The sequence below is a fragment of the Ooceraea biroi genome, chromosome 10 (genome assembly GCF_003672135.1).
Source record: "Ooceraea biroi isolate clonal line C1 chromosome 10, Obir_v5.4, whole genome shotgun sequence".
Classification (NCBI taxonomy): domain Eukaryota; kingdom Metazoa; phylum Arthropoda; class Insecta; order Hymenoptera; family Formicidae; genus Ooceraea; species Ooceraea biroi.
In genome coordinates, this window is record NC_039515.1 from 11,372,506 (window position 1) to 11,394,138 (window position 21,633).

The following is a 21,633-nucleotide window of genomic DNA, read 5'->3' on the forward strand; positions in this document are numbered from 1 at the left end:
AATTAATTCTGCCCTCCGTGAGCGCGAATTCTCGGCCCTAGGATGTCCAACGGCGATGCACGGCTACGATCTAGCCCAGACGATAAGGCTATGCCATAAAGACAATGCGATAATTCGTGCCGCCATTCATCACGAAACTGAGTATTTAACGAGAGCGATCTGATAATAAAGGCAATTTTTAATCTGACTTTCCTCCGGGGTAGCCGGGGCGGGATCTCTCGGGTCGGGATCCACGACTTTGATCGAGAGGACGGGGTGGGCCCACGATCGCGCCGGCTGCGGTATCGTACCTTAATGCACCGATCGATCAATCGATCCCTTCCCCTCAAGGAAACGGACAGCGGCACGAACGTACGAACACGTAGTAAAACAGTCTCTCGTGCTTGTCCCGTCTGTGTGCGCGAACACGCGCGCACACGAGCGCGTAACGCTGCACGCGTATGCGTGTCTTTAAATGGATTAGGCAAATTCGCCAAACCCTCGATTAGTCATCTTTCGATTAAAAATTAAATAGACGCACACGTGAACGCGAACGGGAACGAGACGTCTTAATCACTCCGCGGCTCTTATTGCTCTCGATTAATCAAGCACGACAGGAGATTGCGTTCCGAATTTGCGAGACTGAACGGATCGAACTCGCGAATCGCGCAGAGTTCACCGAGTTCTCGCACTTCGCCGATTACGCGACGAGCGCGAGTCGCGGCGTATAAAGTCACACTCCGGCTTAATTAATTAATCTCCGAAGAAGCGGAGCCGGCAAGCGTGCGGGCGCGCACGGAGCATCGTCGCCGCGCCGTGCGTGCGTGCGTGCGTGCATACGTGCGTGCGTGCGCGTTTAGGAGACTAGTCCTTCCTCGGCGGTGAGTACCGGCCGGAATTCAGCCCGCTAGATTGAGAGATATTCCAGCCATCCGCGCGTGCGCGCGCGAGCTCACGCGCACACAGGGGTGGCGGTCAACGCATCCGTACGCGCCGCACTCGCGAGTGTGCGGGGCCCGTTTGAGCGTACCCGGGTGTGGAGGGAACGGCGTGGTTTTTCTGGTGGGGGCAGGCCGCTGCGTGCGGTCCCTTCTTCGACGGACCACCCAAGTAGACCGGCTTACGCCGCTCGTACACACGCTCGTCCGCGACACGTACGCGCACCCACACGCGGCCGCGCGTACACGGAGCGTTCTACACCTACACACCTGCCGCCGCCGCCGCCGTGCGCACTCGGCAGACGCGAGTGCGCACGCGCACTCCTCGCCGGCACTCTCGCGGGCACTCTCGACCGAGCGAGGGATCCGCGCAGAAACGAACCGCGGCCATTTATGAATGAATCGAACGATCCGACTGTCTGTCCGCGCGATTCTCCGCGCGGCAACCCGCTTGATTACACGCCGCTGAGAACCGCGCGCCGGACTTCTACTTTCGCGCTCGCACGAGCGTTATGCTCCGCGAGGCCCGACGCGAGCCGCGACCCGCTCGCTTGGATGGGCGATCCGTTTAACCCTGAAGGGCCCGACGTCGAGTGTCATGTGGTTTATCGCGAGCCGTGCGGTGCGGGGGGAAATTAATTGCTGTGCGTCGTTGGGTTCAATACATTGTGTTCTTTCCGTTATTCGCGTTGTAACATGGCGTGAAAGAAGTTATTTTTCCTGTGAAAAATCACTTTTTGCGATTAACAATTCTATATCCGTTCTCGGATCGTTAATACTATTTTACGTGGATAATATCAATATTATTTTATCGTATTTGTAATTTGTATTTCTCATAGCGTTTGAAGTTATTATCAATTCCGTATTCCCTCGTATCTGCTTTAACGAACACTCAGCATTGTACATTCCGCGCGTGTAAACGAAGAAATGACCTCGCTCGCTTTTCATTCTCACGTAAGACCGCTCTCCACGTAGTCTTTTATGGGGGAAAAAGGCGAACACGATCTTACTAATTCGAAACGTTTACCGTGTGGCATCGCCGAGTGCTCCTTCGTTCCTCCGGCACGTAAGAGGCAAATCATTCAGCAGGAAAACACATAATCAGACTCTTCCTAGCTCGCTGACTTGCCAGGAAGAAATTGAGCACTCGCTAGTAAATCAATCGGGCGCATTAGCACGCGAATGGAATTATGTCCCATCACGCAGGAGTGGCAGGCCTAACAGGTGTTACGCGACTTTATAACGTTCAGGGACCTACGTACCTTGCCGGTAGTAATGCACGCATTTTACACCGACGACCTCTCAACCCTCGACGCTGGAGGTCGATGGCAGACCTCTAACGCTCTGCACCGTTCGCTTGAAAAAAAAAAAACGGTTCCTCTCGCGACAAATAGCTTCTCGTTCCTTCGCAAGACGTGCTCTAATAATTAACTTTTAGGCTGCTAGAAAGAATGGAAGAAGTGATTCGCGGTAACGATAGATTAAATCGTTCTTTAAATGGTTGATTGCATATATTAAAATTTATTAATAAAAACTGGTAACATTACGTGCGGCTACTTGAGTGGTGAATTATCGGGGGGAGAGCAAGGTGTAATATTATCGAGGTCGTCAATTTCTCACGGCTCATCGACTCACGATTAATCACGCCGCTCGCTCTTATTCTGCGATCGGAGTAGTACTTCGAGCGCGGTTTCCATATTCGTGACGGGATACTCACGTTGAGAGCGATACGCGTGGCCAATCCGTGGAACTAATAAATACTGTCTACGCTTTAAATCTAATTACGCAAACTGGCAGTTGCAATCGCAGTTAAGCGCAAGTTGTTAATGTCGGAATTTCATCATTGCGCGATACATATACGCGGTATATTTATACATGGATTATATTACGCACAGTAGTATTATCTATATTATTGATAATCGATTTTTGGTAAATATTCACTTATGGTCAGCACCCGCAAATGTCAATGACCTTGATATATGTTATAGAGGTCATCATTCTAAGTAACCTTCTGCAAGTTTTAGCCGTCGCTCGTTGTTTATTAAAAAGTTATTAAAAATGTTTAATGATTTCGCACGACTTTTCAGCTGTCCACGCGAAGCAAGAGCATGATATTGACATATATTACAAAGGTCACTTTCTCGAATAACCCGCACTAGGTTTTAGTCGTCGATCGTTGTTTATTAAACAGTTATTAACAAAAGAAGTTTCGAAAATGTAGTAGTTATTTTGAATATTCAAAGACATAAACGACGAATATGTATATGAACGAAGAAAGGAAAGCCATTTAAAGCAGTGAATCGTTAATATTTAGAATAGTTTGTTTTAATATAAGTACAAAGTATTCTCTGCTTTAACCTAACCTAACCTAACCTAACCTAAGTTTTTAAGTAAGGTCCTTTAGAGAAAATCTTTGAACTACGATAAATAAAAACTTGGAATGTCGAATAGATTACTACGTCATAGATAAACACGACTGTTCCTCATTTACAACTTTCCTATACCAACTATTCTCTGCTTTAATAAAAAAAATATATTAATGATTCACTGCTTTAAATGATTTTCCTTTGATCATACATGTACTATTTTACATACACATTAGTAGTTTATGCCCGATACCGTGTGTTCTGCCAATAATTGTAGTCAAAGGGTATGTCCTTGACAATATAAATTTAATGAAAATCCTTACCATGTACATGGTGTCCAATAATTACGTATAATTTGTAAGATTTATTTTGTTAATAACTTTTTAATGAACAGTGAGCGACGGCTAAAACTTGTTGCCTGTTACTCAAAAAGGTTACCTCTATAACATATGTCAAGGTCATTGACATTTGCGGATGCTGACCATAAGTGAATATTTACCCGATTTTTTAGCAAATATCAATTTTCAAAACACACTCAAAAAGCAACGCCACTACATAACACTTTACTTATTTGATTCTTATGGAGGAAATTTGACTGAGGAAACGTTACTATCGACACAACGCAAACATCAAGCAAGGAAGAGAAATGTGGCAAACATTTACGTAGCGCTGATCCGTGTGTATCTAATTATAATTAAAGAGGTCAGAGTCGATGCAACGGCTTTTCGCGAGATTGCGATCGAAATCGAGTGCGGCGGTTGGACGGTGGCGGTGACGTATGGCGGTTGACTGGCGCAGATGAAAGAGTGCAACGGAGTTCTCGCACTGCGAGCCACGGCTCATTACTGCAATTAGCATGCTAATCCTACGATCGGTTAATGAATATGAAAATGAGCACCGGCGAATTTAAAGCAGTGTCGAGGCGTGGACGCGTGCATTTGTATACGTGAGAGGCTTCCGCGCGAAAATGGTACGCGTCACCAGAAAGAAAGACAGACAGAGGGAGAGAGAGAGGAAGAGAGGGAGAGGTGAGACTACGTGTTACGCATACGAATTTTATTGTACCTGGCAATGCGAGGAAACGGTCGAACGGAACCGTCATCATTAATAAATGCAATGTATGGTCACGCTCATCGCGAATTATTTATAAGAGAATTATCACGAAGGGCGAAACCACGTGCGAAACTTAAAGTGCAACTGGTCGCGAGCGATTGCATGCCTTGCTTGTGCTCGTAAGTCTTATCGCTTCGTTATATAGGCTCATTGAGGGTTTAAACAAAGTCAAGACCAAAAAGGCATTTTGTTAGTTTGGCGTTGAGCCTCCGAGCGAGCGAGATAAGCATCGGATCGTGCACCTGCTGCAGAGTTTATGACTTCATCCTGGACCAGCCGATCGCGTGAATCGCGAGTCATTAACGGTGCCTCGAGAAAGTATACTTTTCTTGCTTTCTCAGTGGAATTTTCGAGGCAAGTTTACGGCCGAACTTCAAACATGATCGTATTGTATGAATTATTCTCTCGTCGATATATTTCGAAATTACGAATTAGCATCACATTAAAGTAACAGAAAGCAATTGAAATTTAATTATTAAATATTGTTTGTATAAATCTGTCAGGTATAATGTTAGTAGGAAATGCATAAATTGGAATGTTAAACATAAAAGTAATGTAAAATTTCACAACATATATACAGGGTGGCCCATTTTAATTTATACAGTCGATTTTTTAAAAAACTAAAAGAGATACGAAAAAATGTTTCAGACAGACATGTCACGATTTCGAGGGGGACATAAGATGATACCATTGGTTTGACCTTGAATAGTCGTTTGAAGGTCACGCGAAGATCACCTTCAATTTCTTAAATTGAAACCCCAACTTTTTATTGCAGATTCTTATTCTCCATCGAAAAGTAAGTAACTTTTGTCTGAAACATTTTTCCGAAAAATGTCATCTTATGTCCTTAAAATGATCTCAAGATGATTTGAGACATTTTAAGGACATAAGATGACATTTTTCGGAAAAATGTTTCAGACAAAAGTTACTTACTTTTCGATGGAGAATAAGAATCTGCAATAAAAAGTTGGGGTTTCAATTTAAGAAATTGAAGGTGATCTTCGCGTGACCTTCAAACGACTATTCAAGGTCAAACCAATGGTATCATCTTATGTCCCCCTCGAAATCGTGACATGTCTGTCTGAAACATTTTTTCGTATCTCTTTTAGTTTTTTAAAAAATCGACTGTATAAATTAAAATGGGCCACCCTGTATATGCAAAAAGATTAGATATTATTGGGCAGTTTTCTCTCTCTCTCTCTCTTTCTTCAAAGTCTCGCAACTTTCCCACGAAATTTCAAGATACACGAAAGGTGAAACGATTCCGAATATTTGGCGGCCTCTCGAAGTCCCGGCTCTAGGGTTAATTACGCCGACGAAGAGTAATGTGACGCGACAGAATTTCTTTAAAGTAACTCGCTCCCCGCCGATGTTATCTCGAAAAGGTTTCAGCGAGACGGGTTAACGAATTCTCGCGTCCGAATTAATTATGTGAATTCGAACCTGGAAGAGAGAGAGAGAAAGAGAGAGAAAAAGAGCAATTCGCGAAAGGACCGCACAGAGAGGCGAGCGGGGAGAAACGAGAGAGTGTCGTCACGATAATGAGCCATTAAATAATTGTCGCGGCGGGAAACGGTTTTATTATCGTGCCGCGGTACGATAAGCCCTTGGCAAAGCTACCGTGAATTCCGGGAACGAACACTTCATTATAAACTTTTGATTGCCTGCAACCACCGTGAGCGCAATTAAAGCGGATCTTAAGTTTGCCCGGCGGAATAGACATTAGATCAATTAATAACAACGATCGATATAAATCACTCTCGAGTGAAATGACATCGAGAATTGATTATGGAAATCCATCAAAAAATGTAAGTTGACTTGGAAGAGAGGAGAAACTTCTCAAAGTAGTTTGTGAATCCGTGTTTTTTTTTTATAAAAATTTAACTCGTAGTTAAGTTGCTCAATAACTGGATAGTGTCAGGACTGTTTAGTACGTTTAAAATTCAGTGATATCGAAAATAATATATCATAATAACCGGTGTAACAACATTCTATGTAGCCGATAAATAAAGATGATTTAGAGGATCGTGAAAGGCATACATTACCTGTTTAACATATCTAATATTTTATTTCTTTTTTATTGTCAATTAAGTTTATTTCATTTATACAAATTACAAACAAAAATTAAAAAATATCTTTAGCATGCATTACATGCACAACTTTGAAACAAATATCTTCATACATTAATTCCATATTACTTGAAAAATAAGACTTTCGATAAAGAAGATTAACAGCAGACGTAAAGTGCGAGATAGCAAAAGCTGCAAGTAACAAAAAGAAAAATCATGAAAGATTCACAAAGTTATAAGAGAAGCTTGAATCGACAATATCGTAGATAAGTCATGTATATATCCCCAAGTCTCTCGTTCCATAACATCTCGTTACATGACCATGTAGAAATGTAGAATCCGAATGAAGGAGTGTAAAGTGTTTCATCGATGTCGCCGTAAACTTTGTAGGCAGCTATGAAAAATGCATCGTAAGAATACAGGGGAAAAAGCGACTCGCTCGCAACACTTATGGATGAAAGTAATAGCGGTGAAAATCCAGGACAACTATACGCGTGTGTATATATATTATTCATTTAAATTATTCTTGTAAAAGCTTCGAAATCCTGACATTACAGATCTATCTACCTTAATGTATCGCGATAAGTAGAAAGCTGAAGTAAAAGAACATTCAATTAATATTTTCCTGGCTTTTCACTGAATAATGACAAGACTCAAACGTCGCCGGAAGTCTGCGCGCTTGTTGCAGAAGTTTCTTCGTGTTGCGATATTGTGGCGTAAGTCGCGCATAAGCGATTTAATGAGAACCAGGGGGATACTTACGGGAGCAGCATTGAGGCGGATCCTGTCGGACTCTTTTGAGGTTGACTTCAGTGCGCGCTGGGGAGAAGAGGGAGCGGGAGGTTGGTGGTCCACGAAAGAGAGAAAGAGAGAGGGAGAGGGAGAAAGAGGCGTTTTAAAAATCGCGCTCGCCTCAGCATTCGTCCGATCGTCCCGTTAATATCGCGAAATTAAAAGCCCATAATTTATGGGCCGTTTGAGGACCTGGTGCTATCCCCTGAATTATGGCTCCCTTAACTAGACTTGAGTTACGACGAGCCGCTGCGGAACCCGTCCTCCTCCGACTCCTCCGTTCTTTGAGTCACTCTCCTCTTCTTTCTCCGCTCCCGTCCTCCCGCCCCCTCCCCCTCCCCCTTTCACCCGTTCACCACCCGCTCTTTTGAGTTCGAAGTGCGAGGTGGTATCGTGCTCCTCGATTTTCAGATACCTATTTCCGTCGTGGCACCTTCTCGCTCGAATATGAAGTACTGGTCGGCTTTAAATCTCTCTCTCCCTTCCCCCTCTCTCCCTGCTCCTCTTCCCGTCTGCCCTTTTTTTCGCGCACGCACATCCCTTTATTATTCGAGCCGCATAAACCAGAATGCGCCGCGCAACACAAACCGCCGGCGTTTCTTTGTTCCACCGGCACGAAATCGCCTTTGCGAGACGGAACGAGTACGTTCGAAATGTCGTTTCTATATAACGCGTTATGGGGTAGGTACTAAAATTTATTTATTGGCAAGTATATAATGTGTGTGTGTGTGTGTGTGTGTGCCTTTTCAGTTATCCAGATAATTAATGAACGCACATGCATCAAAATAAACAAAATAAAAATGGCAAAGTGATATTTTACAGAAACATTGAATCAGAAAATGCCCAAGATTCTTATTAATTTTATTGCTTTTTACGTCATTGCGTTATACCCTCGACTTTCAGCGTGCCCTTGGCACTCGTGCAATTAGCAGCCCTTAACCTTTATTCACCATCTGCTGCCGGATGGACGTAAACGTCCGCCATTCTTCCCAAAACCACCACCACAACCGGTGCGAAAGTGCATTGGTCGCGGTAGCCGGGTCCGACACAAACGAAGGACACGAAGGATAGCACATTTTCTAAGATTCCATCCATTCCGAATATCAAACTTGAAATCAAATATTAAGCGAATAAGAAATTAGACAGTGGCGGATTTTAATTTCGAATAAATGTTTAATTGTAATTTATGCCGATGGATGCTGAAGTTGAATTGAATCGTGGGACGTCCCTTAACTTCAATGGATCCCGTTCTTCTGTTCCGAGTACCATTAAAGCGCGGTATAAATACCCGTTTTGCTTCCTGAAGAGCTCTCGAGCCTCCTAGCGGAGCACCTGTTCCACAACGCGGTCTGTTAGGGGTTCCCAAGTAGGTAACAATTTTCCTTAAGTAGCATACCGTCTCGGCATGGTTGCTAATCGACGTTACTGGCTGCGTTCCCGCGTGCTTGGATCGCTCACGATCGAGCAAGGGCTAAATCGCGCAGATGACAGGACACGAGTCATCGCGTAACAGAAACCATCCGACCAGACGACTGGAAACAATTTCGGCCACGCCTCGTTTCTTACTCGTTATTAGAAAACGATCAGACGGTCTGCTTAAAGCCCGCGGTTTACGTTCGAAATCGTCATTCCCGGCGCTTCGTTTCCGTGTATCCTTAATCGATACGAGAATTCTCTGTTGCTTCTCGTATCATGTATCTACATTGTGCGGTTACATCGCGCAATAAAATTTACGATGAAACGGACGTACAAATTCCTTCGGTTTAAGTGCGCCTTTTTATTTTGATTTAACGGGAGTAACGAGATTTTCATGACTCGCCGTGCAAAGTTACACGTTTCTGATCGCCATGGCGTGCTTTCGTACGCCATAGCCCCATCTGGCCACAGTCCCATCTGGCCGAGCCCACTCGAGTGTTCATTTTATGCGCAGCCTGGATACAATCGTAAACACCATGTATACACACGCGCCGTGCACTCCGCTTCCCATAGACCTCCGAGAAGTAGGCTCAATTATATCCGTTTGAGAGACGGTCTCTCGCAGATAACTTTGTTAATACAGTTAGGAATCTGTCTGCTTCAGCAAACGTATTTGCTGTCTTTTCTTTCTACGTGCCGTCTACCCGCGCGTGCGTCAAAGTCTGCTCCGGCGAACAGTTCGTTCACAGCTCACGCTCCGGTGGTTGCCATTTAGCAACCTTCTTTACGATCGCCGATTGCACATTCGTTAGTCTGGATTTTTCACGCGCCCGGGGAAACCGAGGTGGACCGCACAGGCCGCTTTTCCTTGCGAAGACAAGATCAGACGAGTCATTGCCGCTCATTATGCCGCGAGTATGCGTACGCTGGAATTAATGAAACGCATTCGGCCGCGCCGCGAGTGACCGTTTCCCTTCTATACGATCCGGCCGGCGCGTAAATCGCTGATAGACGCTTCGTGGAAGCGTTGGTCGCTTTCCAAAAAGTGTCGAAGATCGCGCGTCTAATTACTTTATTAGGCGCGTATAATGGGATGTTTAACTGCACGCATGCACGCGTGATGAAGAGAAAGAGAGTGCTTCCTCCAGCGTTTCGCACGATTTCCTGTGCCTTGGGTAAGCGTATGTACCTTATTTTCCGAGAAAAGCGCTATACGTGGCGAGTGCGACCGCGTGCTTGTCGATAATCAGCGATGCGATCGGCTCCCAGGAGTCAAGCACGTGTTGCACAAAACCGTTTCTGCACCACGTACAACTGCAGACACGTGTGCGCTACGTGCACCTAGACGAAGAAAGAGGAAGAGAGAGAGGGAGGGAGAGAGAGGGAGATGAGATCTCGTTCCGTTCGTACGTGCTCACTGTCATACATTAGAGTTAATTAAGTGTGTTTAATTAAACTCGTTGTTCCCCTTTTAATGCACCCGCCCCCCCCCCCCTTCTCAAGGAGTTACTAACACTTGTCTGACAGTCGACGTTCGCCCTTCCCGCTTCCACCGGCGTCTCCGTTTCTCCCGTTTTCCCCGTTCCTCGCTGATGGACTTGGAAGTGCTAATGGCTCCAGCTTCGATTCCAAGTATGGCTGGAATTTCTCCTGACCGGTGGAGACGGCTCCCCACCGGACTCGCAGGCCGGATGCAACGGTGGAACGGCGCGATCCTTGGGATCTATGACTTTCTACTTCCAGTGAACGCCAATTGATTCTGGAAATTGGATATTATCCTCTTTGTTTTTTGCAAGTGAGGAAACATTCTTGAAATATGTCTCCCGTGTATAAAACAGAACTTGTATCGTCGTGCGAACCAAGACAGCTGCAACTCCTGACTAGACACTGATTTTTGATGCCCGAAGCGCTGCCAACATTCTTCGTATCAAGAACAGCGTTTCCATTATTAAACAAAGAACGATACGCGCCGTCGCGTTTAATATTAATCACTTACAAGAAAAGGTTTTTAGGTGTTACACTCGGATTTCAAAAATTTTTTGCACGCAGGTAGGGAGGTCCCCAAATAGAAGAAAAATTATAAAAGTAGCGGCCCAAATGGAATGGAGTCGTCAATAAACAAGAGCTCGTTACACCTGCCCCGGCGACACGCACTCGATTATCGTCCGTGGACTCTCGCGGCCGCGTGCAACGAATAAGATGCCGTTACGTGAAACGCGTAGCGGTACGGGATGCTGCGCGCGGATGTGCTGTTCGCAGAAGCAGGCAAGCAGCTCGCAGCCCTGCGAGTTCACGAGAGAGCATCGAGCATCGCCGAGAGCCGAGGTGATCTCATACGCCGCCGCCCATAACTTTCGCGTGCAGAGCACGAAAAATTAAGTACACCAGTTTTTCAGGCTCGCGGCTTCTTATCCGCGCCGAGACGTCGGCGTGCGCTATAGGTATCGCACCGTCCTCATCCTCGTCCTCATCGCCGTCGTGGTCGATCGATAGCCACGGCGACCGGGAGCGAGCAGCGTGCACATGCAACGCGCGCGCGTCAGGTGCGCCCGCGAGCGCGCACACGCTCCCGGGTAACAGGCGATTCTTAGGAGACGTAATGGCACCCGCCTCGCGGGGAGGGAAAAAATGGGAGCGAGGATGTGTAGAAGGCAATTGCCTCTCCTCGCTTATGGCCCGACGTAGCCGGCGACTCGCATAACTTCGCCTCTACGAGCGCGGCGCGTCGCGCACGTTAATGCCCCGCGTGTGCATCGTGCGTGGCGTTTGCGTGCGCGACCCCGCCGGCGGATGTGTTTACAAAACGGCAATTTCGCCGGGATAATTATGAAATATGCGAAAATACGGCGGCGAGACGCGTCCGCCGACTCTGTTCTCTTCTTCCCGCGCGTTCGGCCTATCTAATCGCAATTAAATTCGCGGTTTATCGCCGTCCGCAATCGGCGCGCCACTCGGCGCATGATGCATCGCGCGCCGCTCGATGTAGCGGCCCGTAGATATTTCACAACCGTTCACCCTGAGAATATGCGATTTTTCTTTAATTACGCGACGATAACGAGGCGCGCCGGACGAGCTCGTCCCGTCCGCCGTTTCGTCTTCCGGAATCTGGGACGGAGCGTCCGCACTCGTGCAGGACAACGAGCCGGCAATCTCCTCGCGATCGTAATCAGCACGCAATCAGACGAAACGTATTTTTCTCGTGAGATTGGACGCATCATCGCAACACAATTTTAATTTATTTCGTGTATCTCGATCACGTGATCCGCGAATTCAAAAACGAGGGAAGCTGGTTGCCTTCACGGCCGACTAGAAATTAATATTAGGGGTGTGATTTAGTTTTGAGGGTTTTTTTTTGTTCAAAAACGCATGTATTTAAATATGATAATGAATGAATACCTTAATCAAAATATTTTCCTTCCTTTTCTATAACTTTTTCCCATCTTTCTGGCAAGAGATGGATTCCACCACGATAAAATCACTCTTCTTTTCAGTTGATCCATTCGTCGACGAATTTTCGCACTTCTTCGAAATTATCAAAGTGTGTATCCTCTAAAGCGTGTTGCATCGACCGGAACAAATAATAATCGCATGGAGAATACGCGGGGTGCGGTAAGACTTCCCATTCGAGCTCTAATAGTGTTTCTTTCACTGATAACGCAACGTCAGGTCGAGCGTTGTCGCGAAGAAGAATCACTTTCCGTCGTTTACTCGCAATTGGTGGTCGTTTTTGGTCCAATGCTTGCTTCAACTTGTACAATTCGTGTCGATAACGATCAGCCGTGACAGTCTCGTGCGGATTTAACAGCTCATAGTACACTATCCCACCAAATACGGAGCATTACTTTTGAACCGTGAATATTGCGTCTCGGAGTGGATGTTGATGGTTCGCCTGGATCCACCCATGATTTTCTGCGTTTCGGATTATCAAAATAGATCCACTTTTCATCCCCAGTAACAATCCGAGACAAAAGACTCTTCCTTTTTTGCCTGGCGATCAACGAAATGCAAATGTTCAACCGGTTCGCAATGGCACTTTCCGATAATTCATGTCGAACCCATTTCCCTTCTTTCTGAATTTTTCCCATTTCATGTAAATGTTTGGTAACTGTTGTACGATCAACATTTAATGCTCTGGCAAGAGATGGATTCCACCACGATAAAATGACTCTTCTTTTCAGTCGATCCATTCGTCGACGAATTTTCGCACTTCTTCGAAATTATGAAAGTGTGTATTCTCTAAAGCGTGTTGCATCGACCGGAACAAATAATAATCGCATGGAGAATACGCGGGGTGCGGTAAGACTTCCCATTCAAGCTCTAATAGTGTTTCTTTCACTGATAACGCAACGTCAGGTCGAGCGTTGTCGCGAAGAAGAATCACTTTCCGTCGTTTACTCGCAATTGGTGGTCGTTTTTCGTCCAATGCTTGCTTCAACTTGTACAATTCGTGTCGATAACGATCAGCCGTGACAGTCTCATGCGGATTTAACAGCTCATAGTACACTATCCCACCAAATACGGAGCATTACTTTTGAACCGTGAATATTGCGTCTCGGAGTGGATGTTGATGGTTCGCCTGGATCCACCCATGATTTTCTGCGTTTCGGATTATCAAAATAGATCCACTTTTCATCCCCAGTAACAATCCGAGACAAAAGACTCTTCTTTTTTTGCCTGGTGATCAACGAAATGCAAATGTTCAACCGGTTCGCAATGGCACTTTCCGATAATTCATGTCGAACCCATTTCCCTTCTTTCTGAATTTTTCCCATTGCATGTAAATGTTTGGTAACTGTTGTACGATCAACATTTAATGCTCTGGCAAGAGATGGATTCCACCACGATAAAATCACTCTTCTTTTCAGTCGATCCATTCGTCGACGAATTTTCGCACTTCTTCGAAATTATGAAAGTGTGTATTCTCTAAAGCGTGTTGCATCGACCGGAACAAATAATAATCGCATGGAGAATACGCGGGGTGCGGTAAGACCTCCCATTCGAGCTCTAATAGTGTTTCTTTCACTGATAACGCAACGTCAGGTCGAGCGTTGTCGCGAAGAAGAATCACTTTCCGTTGTTTACTCGCAATTGGTGGTCGTTTTTGGTCCAATGCTTGCTTCAATTTGTACAATTGGTGTCGATAACGGTCAGCCGTGACAGTCTCATGCGGATTTAACAGCTCATAGTACACTATCCCACCAAATACGGAGCATTACTTTTGAACCGTGAATATTGCGTCTCGGAGTGGATGTTGATGGTTCGCCTGGATCCACCCATGATTTTCTGCGTTTCGGATTATCAAAATAGATCCACTTTTCATCCCCAGTAACAATCCGAGACAAAAGACTCTTCTTTTTTTGCCTGGCGATCAACGAAATGCAAATGTTCAACCGGTTCGCAATGGCACTCTCCGATAATTGATGTCGAACCCATTTCCCTACTTTCTGAATTTTTCCCATTTCATGTAAATCTTTGGTAACTGTTGTACGATCAACATTTAATGCTCTGGCAAGTTCTGAAGTGGATTGTGTTGGATTTTCGTGCAATAATGCTTGCAAATCTGCATTTTCAAGCTTTCTTGGTTGTCCCGAGCGTTCTTTGTCCTTCACATCAGTATCACCACTTTTAAAGCGTCTAAAACAGTATTCACACGTCTTAATTGATGGGGCAGAATCACCATAAGCTTCCACAAGAATTCTATAACCGTCAGCCGCAGTTTTCTTTTGATTAAAAAACAAAAGCAACGCATGTCGAAAATGCTGTTTCGGAAGTTGGATTTTTACGATGATATAAACACGACTGTGATTGCATCTATTGCTATAATGCTACTAAATGTGATGGATAATGTGAACACTGTAAGAAAGAACAGTTATCGGAACTAGCTATTGGAACAAACTGACACTACAGCCATCTGTTGCAAAACCCTCAAAACTAAATCACACTCCTAATATAAGACGGCAAATATCCGCTACGATCGAATGGCAGTCCCTCCGTCCCACGAATCGACACGGCTGATCTGTCCCTTCTTTTTTTTTCTATCGAAGGATCCGGTCGCGGATGGGCAGTCCTCTTAAATTCATTCCCATCTTGGGTCCGATACCCATTTAGCCGCGCTCTTCTACATAATAATGTTGCACGTCGTTAAGCCGGACGTCTGTATGCGGCCGCACATGCACGCGCATGCATGCATGCATGCATGCACGTCCGCCGAATAAACCGTACGTACGCTCTTAATTACGGCGGAAACATTACAAAGTCGTCCCGTGCGGTTGTCGGCCGTTAGTAAAGAGCAATATCTCTCCCCACGGAAGAAAAATATTGCACGGGCTAAGTTCCGATATCCGGTTCTATCGCATCGATGCAAATCGCGATTGGCGACGGATCCTTGATTAAGACGAGATCTATTCTTTTTTTATGCCTCTCGACGACGCGCTCTCTAACGAGAGGACGATCGCAGCTGAGATCAAACCGGATCTATCACTCGCGGATGAATCTCGCGAGCTATCGATTTAGAGAGCAGCATAGGTGTCGATCCGACTATCAGCGTTACTTTTATCAGCTTTAATTGTAATTTAGTACTAAGATAGGTAAGGGATGAAGGTGGTTAAGGAAAATTGTAAACCAAGTCCTTTCTTGGCGGAAGCTGAAATACATTATGATTACGCAACTATCAGTGTTACTCTTCACGTTGTATCATGAGAAATTTTTGAGATAAAAATATCCGTTATCGCGAAAAGCATTGCGCGCACCTGCAAGGGACGAGGGCGATGCTCCCGATTCCCGCGACGTGACAATCGCGCAGGTGGTATCCGGCGATCGCGGGAAACGCGTTGAAACGTTACCTCTGCATGCCTTCGGCACGCCGCGCGCCGGCACCGCGTAGATAATGGGCATGAACCTTGCCGCTCGTAAGGATAAAGTCGTAGAAGGGAGTCGCGCGCTTTTACTCGCCGGGGCCGCGTTTAAATTATCGGCGGTGGTGTACGGGCGAACGGAGTAAACGCCCCCGTAATTACGCTGGCCGGCAATTAAGCGTCGCCGTGAAATACAATATTCCCGATTAACAAGGGAACGGCTCGTTATGCGGTTCAAGGAACGAAGTATTTATCGCGGCGCGCAGGCGAGGCTTTGAGCGTGTGTCCTTGCCAAAAGCTGCTGGCGGCTGCTGCGGAACGCGACCGATGGCCAGCAGGTTAATCATCATTAAGGCGGAAACCCCCGAGGCTTCGGTCGCGGGGCCACCCCTGGAGGATCCTGAGTAACGATCGCGGGAGCACGCGTCGCATTAAGGTCCGCGTAAATTCACCAACTCGTCGAAACCGCCGCTTAATTTCGCGTCGCGAGTCGCGGCGCCTCGCGTTCATCGGCGAGCCTTAAATTGCATTTTTGCCGTTCCCCGAATAATGCGGGGAAATATACCGCGGCTACTCCCGGCGCGGTTCACCTCTCGGCTTGGCTCGGGTCGAGGCATAAATCGCCATTGCCGTGCGAAAATGCAAACGGTTATTCTACCTTCCCCCCCCGGACCGGGCTAAAGTACGCGATTTATTGTAAATCGCGTGCCCGCGAGTTTCGTTAACGGCGCAAAAGGGATTGCGTAAACTGGACTATAATTAAGCGACGTCGCGACGTGGATGGCGCGTATCCCTGCCGTAAGGGCCCACTAATTTGTCGCTAATCGCACGATTTGCAAGAATGAAAGCGAGAGTATCGGGCAGCGATAATCCGCGATAAAGACCCCGTGTTTATTCCTCACAATGAAAATATCTTTACGCCGCGGTAAGCGCGTATCTATACGTGGTGTCGCGAGGAAAGTATTATAATTTCGCGACGAGCCGCGTACAGCTGTATAATCGGCAGCCTCCTGTACTGCGCTCACGTTGTTGCCGGCAGAAATAAAGGAAATAGTATGGAAATTATCGCGGCGAGGGGAGCGGGTCAGTCATTAAAGGCAAAAAACCGGGGACCTTCACGCGACTACCCTGCGGATACCGACTGAGTTACGGTCGCACGAGAGAGAGAGCATCGCATTAAGGTACCCGTAAATTCGCAAGCTCCACAAAATCGTACACGATGTGTTCCACGTTACACCGTCGTCGCACGTTTATCCCGAAAATGATGCAGGTGGTCAAGAGAAATTTTTTGCCGCGTCATCCGTGCATCTGGAATAACGTGCAATTAATTCGAAATTTGATTTAAAGCCCGTTTTAGACTTTGCAATATGTTGCGCTAGATTTGCCGCGATTTCTTGAGCAATTGTTTGCTGCAAAAATTGCTTGCCGTTAATTGTGTTTTATACTGTATATTTTATTTGACGCAAGATTTGCGTCAAATGTGCACTTGTATACGCAATACGTTTTTTTACGTTTTCAATATCTTGCGCAATTTACGAAACACAAGCAATTTGCTTGCAATTTGTGTATGATTTTATATATATTTGTATTTTTTCGTATTTTCTAATTTTTCTATGTATACTAAAGGGTGGCTCCCGTAAATAAAGATTATTATTATTATTATTATTATTATTATTATTATTATTATTATGATATTCGGCAACATTTCTTGCTTTAAAAATTGCGACGAATCTTGCGCAATATATTGCATAGTCTAAAACGGGCTTAAGGGCAACTTTGGGATTTTAGCTGTTGTATCCTCGGCGATTAGGAGCGACGAATGAAACGTGCCGTTAAATTTTCGGCGCGAACGAATCCTCTCTCGTGACTAACATCCGGATGCAGCCCGGCCTGCAGTACGCGAGTCGGGATAGGAGGAGTAGCTGCGTTTTTGATGCCCAAAAAGGCAAGGGCAGGCAGAAAAAGACGTTCCGGCCGCAATTTATCACTGTTAGCCCACCCTCTAAGAGGAGCACACTGCGCCCCGGTGATTTCATCGGCACGAGTTAAAAAAGTGGCATCGACGCTGACGAGTCAATTCATCTCCCGCTCCACTGACCTGAAACGTGGATGACGTCACGCGCGAGGAGCCAGCGGGCTTGGAGAAGCTCCGCGTGTGCACGGAGAAGAGGATCGGCGGCCGTGAGTGAGTCACGTCCATCCGGGGTGGAAAAATTCCGCGGCGAGGCTTGCCGCGATTCGCTAACAATCCCTCCCGTGTCGGACATGCAACGCATCCCGCAAAAAGTTGCGGGAGGAAGACCCGGCGCTCAAAACTGTTCCCCGCCGAAGCCGATCCGGCTCGACACCGCTTCAGTGCTGAACCCGAGCGTTCCATCATCGCTTTGGAATCTCTTTCAGTTCACGAACGCACCGCGTACGCTTCTTTTCAGTTGTCACGTAGAGTCGAGCGTTCAGTTCTCTCTTCGCGCTTCGGGACTCCAGAAGAGCTCACGTTCTCGACGCCGATCCTCGGGAAACACGGAAATCAGTCGCGGAACGTGTCAGGGTCACGCCGGAGGGAGACAGAGAGAGAGAGAGAGAAGACGGAGACGGAGAGGAAGAGAGGAGGGAACGGAGAACGACTTCGCTCGCTTGCGGTGCGCGTTCGGCAGTTGGTCCCGCGGCGTCCGTATCGAATGCTAATTAAACGGGTGTCGACTGTATCAAAATACCTAACGGCCGCGGCAGCGCGACGAGGGGCGACTGTGGACCGATCGGGCGCGGGGCTGCGCGTGTACCGGGCCACGGTATAGTTTTCGGGGAGCCGTCGAGCCTAATGTATGCCAGTGGGCTAGCACGGTGGTCCCGCGGCACCGTGTGGGTGGTCCACGTCCTCCTGCCAAGGCACTCCCCTGTGCTACGGGCACTGCTATGTGCACTATATACTCTCCCGCTGTCCCTCTCTCTCTCTCCCTCGCTCCGCGGCGTCTCTCACTTCCTGCGTCTCGCTCTCTCCTCGCACCGTCTCTCCTCTTCGCGCGCGTCTAGCGCTGCATTTCGCCCTCTCGCTCGTCTCCCCGTCTCGCCCCGGTGCCCCGTTGCACGGGGTGATACGCACGCGAGAATGCTCTCCCCCCCTCTCTCTCTCTCCTTCTTTTTGGTTTTCCGTCTTTTTCTGTCCTTCTTTGTCTCTCTTTCTTTTTTTTCTCTTTTTCTCTCCTGCCTCTTCCCTCTTCCGTGCGTTTCTCGGTACGCAAGTTCGCGCATTTAGTTACGCGTTCAAACACACAGTCGCCGTGCGAGATCTCCGCGCGAGAGTCGGCCTCTTGATGCATCGTCGCGCTGTCATGAAGTCATGACCGATCTGTCAGTGCTCCCGTCTCGTCCCGGCGAGCAGCTCCGCTGCGCGCGATCGTGCGAATCGTTTTTCGACGGCCGCGAGGCAGCCAGAGGTTACGACGACTCTCAACCTTCCTCCCGGCGGCTCTCGGCGTGCATGGTGAACCATTCAATTTCGACATCATTTCTTTAATGAACATAATACGTCAATGAAGCCAGAAAAAAATATTTAACTTCTTCAGGGACACGTGTGTACGTTTAATTTTCTTGAAATTAAAACACGTACATATTTATGTGGACATTAATATTTTTTTGGTATATTTCTGTTGGTTTTTCAATTTTTTCTTGTCTTCTGAATTTCTGCCGATATAAAATGAATAAAGCGTAATCAAGCAAAAATTAAATCTTTTTTCTCACTTTAAAAAAGTCGTCCCTGAAGAAGTTAAACTCTCTTAACACACACTCTCTCTCTCTCTCTCTCCCTCTGCAGGAAAAGATAACGAGCGGTCCCATTGTTTATCGAGCGGCGAAGCAATATTGTCCGTAATGGCGGACAGCGTGTAACGGCCGGCGTTTATGCGCACTTTAAATCTCTCCCGCATTTCTCGCGTACGTGCACACGTGTGCCGCACATTAGCAGTATCTCTCCTACGCGAGAGGGACTAACGCGAGCCTCCAGGTGTGTCGGTTCATGCGTCCCACAAGTACACGAGCACCAACCCCGAAGAGCGTGCGCGCGGGCGGTCCCCTCAGCTGTTCACGAGTGAACAAATTTCATTCGATTAAGGGTAGGGGGAGGGAGAGGGAGGAGAACTTATTGCGTACCCCTTTCTTCTTTTCGCGTCTCGCTTCCAGTTAAAATCCCAAAATTCAATATAATTTCAACAACACGCGCCTACGCGCTTGCGTGTTGCGTGTCTGATGCGTGAGGATCGCGAGTGTCAAGTCTTCGTGCTCACCGGCTCCATATTGTTAGGCTTACTTACCCCTGCGACACATGACATACCCGCTTACCGCTTACCGATACCCTCGCCGGTCCCACGAGCGATCGGGGAGGGGGAGGCGACGCGACGGGGTGGGGAGAGGCGGAGACAAAGGTGGAGGCACTCGCGCGCACGTGTGGTCGGCGGTGTATCGCTCAATTGAGCGAACGTTGCGAAACCGGTCCGCAGGTTCGGACAACCGAAACGACAGCCGCGCGTCACGTTGTTGCCGCGACTTTGACTAATTCACCGGCATTCGGCATCGGCGTCGTCTCGTTCCGTGGCTGAATGCGAGAGGACGAGTCTCGCGGAGTTGAAGGTTCAAACGATCGCGCTGAGAGTAATCTTCATTTTCAAGCGAATCTCGATGGAAAAAAGCAAACAGATTTGCTAATAGAAGCTAATAATAATAAAAAAATAAGAAATAAGTAAGAGGAATGATTTAATTCCGGTGCGAAAAAGTTATTATAAATTGTTACGTCACGAATAACGTTTTTTTATTTTTATTTTATTTGTTAATCGAAACTAGTACAAGTACTTTAAGCTACAAACGGAATTTTAATGCGATTAGAGGGGATTTTTTTATTTAAAGCAATCTTTAACGGCTTGAATCACTCTGCAGTTTGATTTGTATTTGTTTGAATCGTCGGCGTACGTACAAGTATCGGAATTACCAGTCAGGCAGGTCTGGAATATGTAAAAACGAACGATTGACCTGTCGTAAACGTCGAGATCACCGATTTGGAGGCCGTTTCATAAAGCTCGTTTTAATCTTGACTAGATGGCCCATTGTGCCGACGGTCCCTGAATTTTCATCGAGGGCTCGCGTGGGAAGAAGATTGCCGGTTATTATCGCGCAGGAATGGAAGTAATTTAAATTTCGTTATTCATGATTCCGTTATTCACTTCGCTATCGGCTTCGCCTCGTCCACGCGGACCGCATTATAAATTATTAATACAATAATTCACCGTGTTCTGGGGAACCAATCCCCCGAATTTCCTGATCGGAATTATGCCGCGACGCGGTCGCGCGGTCGATCGATCGATTGTCTCAATCGACGCGCGGCGAAATGCCCGGCCGCGGTGCTCGCGTGCATTAATTACGTCATGAATAATGCATGTGCATACTTATTTACGTCGTTAAACGATCATCCGGAGCTATCGCGGACGCTGGCAACGGTCGTGCCGCGGCGAACGTTGATTTAGACATTTCGTGCTCGCGGAACCAATACCATCGTCGAGCTCAACTGATGCGTCTCGAGTGTCTGCCATTACCTACCAACATACATATACACATATACGTGTTTGCGACACGTACCCCGCGCAGCGTACCGTTAAATAGCTTGCTCGGCGTTTAATGAAAAATCCCGAAAATAGCCTGGAACTGAGAGAGCGCAGAATCGTAGGCGAAAAATTGACGGAGGCGCGAAACGGTAAGAATAGTCTCGCGTGCGTAGGCAGAGGCCTGCTCGCAGATGAGAAACAGAGAAAGACACTTGCGAGAAGAAGGAATGGAAGCGAGAGGTCAGGAGAAGAGAAAGAAACGAAAGAGAGAGAGGGGGGGGGAGAGAGCCCGGTGGGCCGGGTTTTATTAATACGCTTGAGGACAAATTAGCCAGTTGATTGCACGATTTAATTATAACCGTCTCCCCCTCTTCCGGACCCCGCGGCTCATCTCGCGCGCGGGAAAGAGAGCAACGGAAAGATAACCGAGAGATCGAGAGAGAAGAAGATTATCCATAACAGCGACAAAGAGAGAGAGAGAAACTGTGCCCGCCGAGACCCTGTCGTGCCGCAGTATT

General features: G+C 47.0%; 1 protein-coding gene across 2 annotated transcripts in view; it reads left to right on the forward strand.

The window, feature by feature from the left end:
- LOC105286591 (muscle segmentation homeobox) overlaps window positions 1–21,633 on the forward strand; it is a 90,894-nt gene that overhangs the window by 31,257 nt on the left and 38,004 nt on the right. The gene's annotated exons all lie outside the window — the stretch shown is intronic.